Source organism: Elaeis guineensis, chromosome 9 (assembly GCF_000442705.2).
Source record: "Elaeis guineensis isolate ETL-2024a chromosome 9, EG11, whole genome shotgun sequence".
Taxonomy (NCBI): Eukaryota; Viridiplantae; Streptophyta; class Magnoliopsida; order Arecales; family Arecaceae; genus Elaeis; species Elaeis guineensis.
In genome coordinates this window covers 85,966,997-85,974,719 of record NC_026001.2, presented here as the reverse complement: position 1 = coordinate 85,974,719, position 7,723 = coordinate 85,966,997, and positions in this window count along the sequence as shown.

The following is a 7,723-nucleotide window of genomic DNA, read 5'->3' as shown; positions in this document are numbered from 1 at the left end:
CATGAACTACATGTTTCTATACCATATCTAATGTATGTATTAAACAATAGATTAGATCTATTACCTTGCAAGTTAGATGCTCTAACCTCGCTGATCCAGACTTAAGGATGATGTTGCAAGCCGCACATACGTCCGGCCTCTAGAAGTCATCCACACGAGCCCACGAATCTCGATCAGAAGTCCTGCTTCAGGAAATCAGCACAGTATGCTAGTACTGTGCTGATCCTTCTTTGATGGTTGATCAGGTGCCTCCTTCTTCTTGATTTGGACTCTTCCAAAGATGAAAAGTAAAAGGAGGAGTTTCAGATCTGAGATGCTCTCAGAAAACTCAAGATGGAGGGAGAAAAGATATGAAAACAAAAAATCCTAGAAGAAGACCCTCTTCTTCTTCACGTTTTTCTCTCTAGACATCCTAACTTGTATCTTTTATATCTCCATGACCTAAAGGTCTTTCTCTTTGATTTTTGGATGGTACAAAGTCTCTCAAATCTCTATCTTCCCCTAAAATTTTATGAAGAAACTCATTTTATACAAAGAGATATGATAGAGTCCTTATCTAGGTCAAATACCTAGTCAAGGCTTATCCAAACATGGCAAGTTAAGGGGCGCCCAACTCTTGAGCACCTTCTCCATATTTTCATGCATGGATCAATAGCAAAGGGTGCACAATGTATACCCTAATAGCTATGAAAATTTCAAAAAAAATTTGGATAAATTCGGTGCAAAATTGAAAGAGTTTTGGATTTCTAAAACTCTATCTCATAGAATTCGAAATCCAAACTTATTCCTTTTTGATTTGATCCAAACCACCTTCCATGTAAGGAAGAAGGGAGAAAACCTTTTGTGAACGTGGGAGAGACCTGGGAGAGGGCTTTTTTCGCACAAAATAAGTAGAGATTGGCGTTGAATAAGAGAGAGGGTGTGGGGAAGGCTTATGTGGCGCAAGGTGGAATCCTAGTCTTACTAGGATTCTATCTTATGACTTATTTTAATTTGATTTTTCAAACCAAATCAAACCAAAATTAGATGAACCTAATTAAAATAGGTATTAACTTAATTAAAAACCTAATTTAATTAGATTAAATTAGATTTAAATTAGATTTAATTTTCTAATCAAATTAGAAATTAGATTGACCCAAGTCCTAGTTGAACTAGGACTAGTTTTTTCTTGCACTTGGCTTATCCAATAAACCAATTGGACTTGATCCAATCAAGCCCAAACTAAATTTAATTAAATCATATTTAATTAGACTTAATCTCAGCCCATTGGCTTAATCAAATTAAGCCAATTAGCAATCGAATTGCTAATCGATCCTCCTGCAACACTTGCACTGGGTTAAATGTCAATCGTATTGATCATTTAACCCTAGAACGATTCTTAATCATTGATCAACCATCCGATCGGATTATGAACTCTAATGTGTGTGACCTCATAGGTCCGAACCTAAGCCGGTAGCACAGAAATAAATTTCTGTACCAATCAAAGTGACCATCTAGCAATGGTACCCGACGATCGGATAGGTCGAATGTGTAGAACAACATCCTTAGAACTCATGTGGATATAGTTTTCATATAATTCATCTCCTTGACCAAAATGATCATAGGACACCCCAGAGTTCAACTGTCAACTCTGATCATGTTGTCCACATTGTATTTCAAAATATCAAATCCATCTGATGGATTATCCTGGCCAAGGTTTTTCTAAATTGAAATACAGCGACTCATTCTTCTCCAACTCTTGGAGTGGTCAATCCCATCTCGATCACACTCTGACTTCACAAGTACTTGACCGTGCTCAGAAGCCTTCCGTCCCTGAATTAGAAATTCAGTTAGTCCAGTACCAAAGCACAGTGAGTTGCTTGCAAGTCACTGAGGCGATCTCAAGTCTAAGGGACACTTATACCTATATCCCATCAGAGACATTCTCGACAGCAGAATGCTCTGGAGTTGGTCACGTTCCATGATGATGTACCCTTACATCTCACCTATATGCCATACCAGTGTCTCCACACTCCTTGGTTAAGAGGACAACCAACCCATATGGCCTACAGCGATCTATGCTTGATAGAAGCTGTCGTCCTTATTAACAGCCTATCATTTGGTCGTGAACAATTTTAAGGACTAATCGATAAATCCTCTCTTTATCGAACTTAAATAGTCTTAAGGACTTCATCATAACAACGGAGTTCATTAGAAGATGAAAGCTTATGATGAAGATGCCAAATATATTTTATTTATTAACAAATCAATTACAATACTTGGTTGCTCAACCGTCAACAGCTTGACGATTGGCTTTTTGGGATACATTTTCCAACAAAAATAACTACATATAAAGAGTTCAGCATTTACTTATTGATCTCTAATTGGAATCAGCCAAAAACCAAGAACATTTAGGTTTACTTGATCTATTGAAGAGCTTATCCATAGCAGTAGCCTAAGTTGTGACAAGAAAAGAAGAAGAGAAGGAAGGGAAACAAAGAAGGAGGAGAAAGAAAAAGAAAGAGGAGACCAGAGATATCCCATTTTCTTTCTTTCTTTCTTTCTTTTTCTTTCTATTTTCCAACCCACTTGCACACCCATAGAAATGTTGGGGAATCTCTCAAGAGTATGGAATACAGATCCCTACCAAAGAATGCAACACCGATGATGATGTCGACACCACAAGAGGAAGGATGAAGAAAGAAGTATAAAACATAATCAAATAATATGGATTAGCTCAAGACCTACCTCCATGAGGTATGCAAACTTCACTATGAGAGAAATCCATAAATACAAGAGGAGATCATAAACTCTCAACACTCATACACCAATCTCTCAATAAGAAGCACATATTTCTCACAAAAACTCTCAAAACTCTTAAAGAAATGCTTTAACTACTATAAACTTTATAATCCAATCATAGAGCTTATCGTGAGCTTTTTATAGAGCCTAAGAACACCTAAAATGGATAAGAAATTACCAAGTTATGCTCATTTGAACCAGAACGACTCTCAACCATCTGATCGCCATTCTGATGCGTAAATACCATTGATCTCTGTATTTTCTTGTTGGCTCGTGCACCAGATCTATGTCTCCATAGTAACCCTAGCATGCTCCAATCATCAACCATCCGATCGCACCAATCGGATGGTCTAGAAGCCTCCCGCCACAAATATTGGTCCAATGGTCGGTTCAAGGCATCGTAATCGGTTCAGTGGTCGGTTTAGCACCAATTCAGGCCAGTTCAGTCCGATTCAATTGGCTTTCAATCGATTCTCTACTAGTTCAGTTAGTTTACTATTGGTTCTTCATCTGTTCACCTCCAAATTAGTCAATTCACCTCTGGTTCGGAACGAATTGAGCTCAGTCTTGTGATTTCTCCACCTATCTTTGAGTCTTGGGCTTCTGTTAACCAATCAAGATCGAATTCAAGGCATCGAACTCTACAAATCTCCACTTCGACTCAACATTCAGCCTCTACATAGATTTGAGAGCTTATGAATGCTCTCACCCTCATGCCTTAGGGCAAATGCTTGGTTACTTATGGATGGGTAGATATGGAAGTCGAGCCAGGCTGCTCGATCCCATCTCCATTATGTGCTGTGACTTGCTTGATTTGAAACCTACTAGGGATAGCTTTATGTGGTAATAAGAACTTTAATCTGTGATATCACCTATCATCCTCCTGGACCTTCCATCTCGTGCCTAATCCACTTGCATCTGGAGCTCCACCTCGTGCTGAGCTTCCTATCAAGAGATAATGTCCTCCATATTTTTTTTTCTTTCAAGACAATCCTAATGCCACACACAAGCTTCAGGACTCTAGCATCAGCTCCCCATCTGTAGTTGCTTGAATCCAATTTGCTCAATGAAATCAGATTACTCTTAAAGCTGGATATGTATCAAATCTCACCCAACTTTATCACTGCTTCATCATGTGTCTGCAAGCTAACTATCTCAATGCCCTTGATCATATAGTTCGATCCATTCGATAAATAAATAGTACCCTCACTGCTCTTTAGAAAGTCAAATAGTTTTTTCTATAACAAACATTATGCGAGCAAGTTGAATCTAAAATTCACTAAAGAGAAAAAGTAGATACCTCAGCAGAGACCATATACAAATCATCAGTCTTGTTAATGTCGCTACTATGGACCACTACTATAGTAGCTTTCGTTCGATCTTTGAGCTATAGGCAATCTTTGACCCGATACCCCAATTCATCACACCAGTAGTATCTAATCTTGTTGGAATCTCTCAACTTGGATCTGGACCACCCACCATGCAATCCTTTGTCACTTCATCCTTTGCAACCCCCACCTCCAGTCACCGCTAAAGTTGAGTAGCTGCCTAAACTCGAGGCTCGATTCTCTTAACTAAGAACCTCATTCTAGAGAAGTACAGAAGTGACATCATCTATCTTGATGGTGCTCTTTCTCACACAAAGAGCAGTTACTAAAGATTCAAAGGAAGGAGGAAGTGACAAAAGCAAGATCAATGCCCTGCTCTTCTCCTCAACCTTCTCATCAATGCTGAGAAGATCAGTGAGGATCTTCTGAAAGTTGCTGAGATACTCCTATACATTTTGCCCCTTACTTATCCATAGCTGGTAGAATAATTTTCAGAGGAAGAGAGCATTGGTGAAAGTCTTCATCATGCACATCTCCTTGAGCTTTGACCACATCACTATCGGAGAAGTCTTGCCAAGCACATGGATCACCATATCATTCATCAAGTACAAGCGAATTATACTCACCGTCTGCATCTGGAGCCACTTTCAATCTTTTTATTCCATGATAGTCGGCTTCTCTTCACACAAGAGAGCATCAATCAACCCTTGTTGGATGAGCATATCCTTCACCCTGATTTGCCATGGAGAGAAATTATTCTTTCCATCAAATCGATTGACTTCTATCTTGATTGAGTCTATCTTCTCTATTTTCTCCAACCTCGATCAATACCTCCATAATTTGGACAACCCCATACTCTGATACCACTTGTTGGAGAATCCGTCATGAGTATGAAATATGGATCCCCACCTAAGAATGCAATGCTGATGATGATGTTGACACCATAAGAGGAAGGATGAAAAAAGAAGTACAAAATATAACCAAATAATATGGATTGGCTCAAGGACTAACTTCATGAGGCATTTAAACTTCACTTTGAGAGAAATCTATAAATACAAGAGGAGATCACAAACTCTCAATTTTTATATACCAATCTCTCAATAAAAAGCACACATTCCTTATAAAAACTCTCAAAATCTTTAAAGAGACACTTCAGCCACTGCAAACTCTACCATCAAGTTGTTGAGCTCGTCACAAGCTTTTTATAGAATCTAAGAACACCTAAAATGGATAAGAAATCACCAAGTTATACTCATTTGAACTGGAATAACTCACAGTTGTTTGATCGCCATTCTGATGCACAGATGCCATTGATCGTCACATTTTTTCACTGGCCCGTGCACCAGATCCATGTCTCTATAGTAGCCCTTATGCGCTCCAATCGTTAGCCATCCAATCGCATCGATTGGATGGTATAGTAGCCTCCTACCATAAATATTGGTCCAGCAGTCGATTCAGGATGCTGTAACTGGTACGGTCGGTTCAGCACCAATTTAGGCTAGTTCAATCTAGATCAATCTGATTCAGCCCAGTTCAATTGGTTTTCAATCAGTTCTTCACTAGTTTAGTTGGTTTACTGCTGGTTCTTCATTGGTTCACCTCCAAATTGGTCGGTTTACCTCTGATTCGAATCTAATTGAGCTCAATCTTGTGATTTCTCTATCTATCCTTGAGTCTTGGGCTTCTATTAACCAAACAAGGTCAAATTTGAGGCATCAAACTCAACAAGAAACACATAGAGATGAAAGTGGGAGGGCATAGGAGAGATAGAGCGGCAAGAAAGAGAGCATAGAGAGAGCATTGGGAAGAGAGGTGAGTGCAAGGGAGATAGAGGGGGGGAGAGAGAGAGCAAGCGTGAGAGATAGAGAGTGAGAGAAAGCACATAGGAGATAGAGAGTAAGAGAAAATTGGAGTTTTGTTCGGAGAGTGGAAACAGGGAGGGTTCCCCCCCATGTGGCAGCGTGAAATGGGCCTTATGCCAGGCCGGGTCTGATAGGATAACCTCCCATTCCTGACATCCACTGAATCCTCCCAGTTTGACATGCTAGTGGTTTTGAAATAGGTTGCAATGTCTCTTTAGCTGCCCAAGGGTAGCGGTGTCTTAGGGCTCGTCATTGTTGGAATGCGTAAGCGATTTCATGCATGTATTTTAAAATTTTTTTGAATAAATTACAGCGAAAGATAATTAGATTAATCAAATTAATCTAACATGTATATGATCTAATTATCAAATCAACCTACTCTAGGATCTATGATATGATATATTGCATATAAAATCTAAAAAATACTGAAGATAAAATCAGTATGCATGCATGTGAGCAATAGATCATATCTACTTCTAATATGAGTTTAAAACTCGATACCTTTATGTGGGTCGATGATCATCACTGCTGAAAGATGTGGTAGAAAGAGTTTTCATTGGTTTCTCGCAGCCGCACATACGTCTGGCCTCTACGGAAAGTCCACTCGAAGCTCCGATCTGATCGATCTTCTCGAGAGTGATAGCTCGCAAAGACTTTCTTCTTGATTGATCTGGATCCTTTCTTTAAATCTCTAAAATCTTTTTAGAGGTTGAAGATAATCATCTGGAGGAGATGAGGATGTAAAAGAAAAAAAGAAAAAAAAAAATAATATTTCTTCATATTTTTCTCTCTTCCCAAACCTTGAGGACCAAAACCCTAGAAATCAGCTTTTGCACTAAGCCAAATAGAGAGGACTCTCCTCCTCTTTTTCACTCCATGGAACCATGCCCCAAAACCTCCTCACATAGAAAACTCCTTCTCTACTATCTTACATGCATAAAAGAAACAAATAAAGTCCTTTTTATAGGCTTGTAATAAGGTTGGGATGAGGAGTCCTAGAAATCTTGGACTCTTCCAAGAGATATCACCTCCTCACAATCCCACATTCAAAACATATGAAAAAAATATGGGATGCCCTTCTCATATTTTTTTATGGTAAATTAGTTCTCTATCTAATCTCCCACAAAAAATCTCCTCAAAATATCATACATATAAAGAGAAAAAAATAAGTTGGTGTGAAGAGGTTGATTTAGATGAGAATAGATTTCTTGATAAGGAATATTTTAAAATCCAGTTTCAAAACCTTTCTTTTATCAAAACCAAATCAGGTTTGGATGTGAGATAGAGAGGGAGAAGAACTCTTTGGCATGAAAAAATCTCACACAAAAACTATTTGTCCATGGAGATAGATGGCATGCAAAGTGGGTTGGCACAAGGGAGAAGAGTCCTATTCCAATAAGGACTCTTAATTTCATTATTTGAATCTAAATCAAATCACATCTGGTTTAGCCCAAATAAAATATATAAAATTTAATCTAATTAAGTTTATAAATTTTTAATCAAATTTTAATCAAATTAAAAATTGATTGAATCAAAGTCCTGATCAAATCAGGGACTATTCTCTCTTAGCGATTAGATCATCTCATAACCTAATCGGGTCAAACCTAATTGAATCCAATTCAATTAGAGTTTATGTAATCCATTTTGCTCAATCAAATTGAGCTAATCAGTAATATAATTATTAATTAATTTTTTATTAATTTACTAATACTTGATGAATTAATTTATTATAACTTTTGCATAAGGTTACCA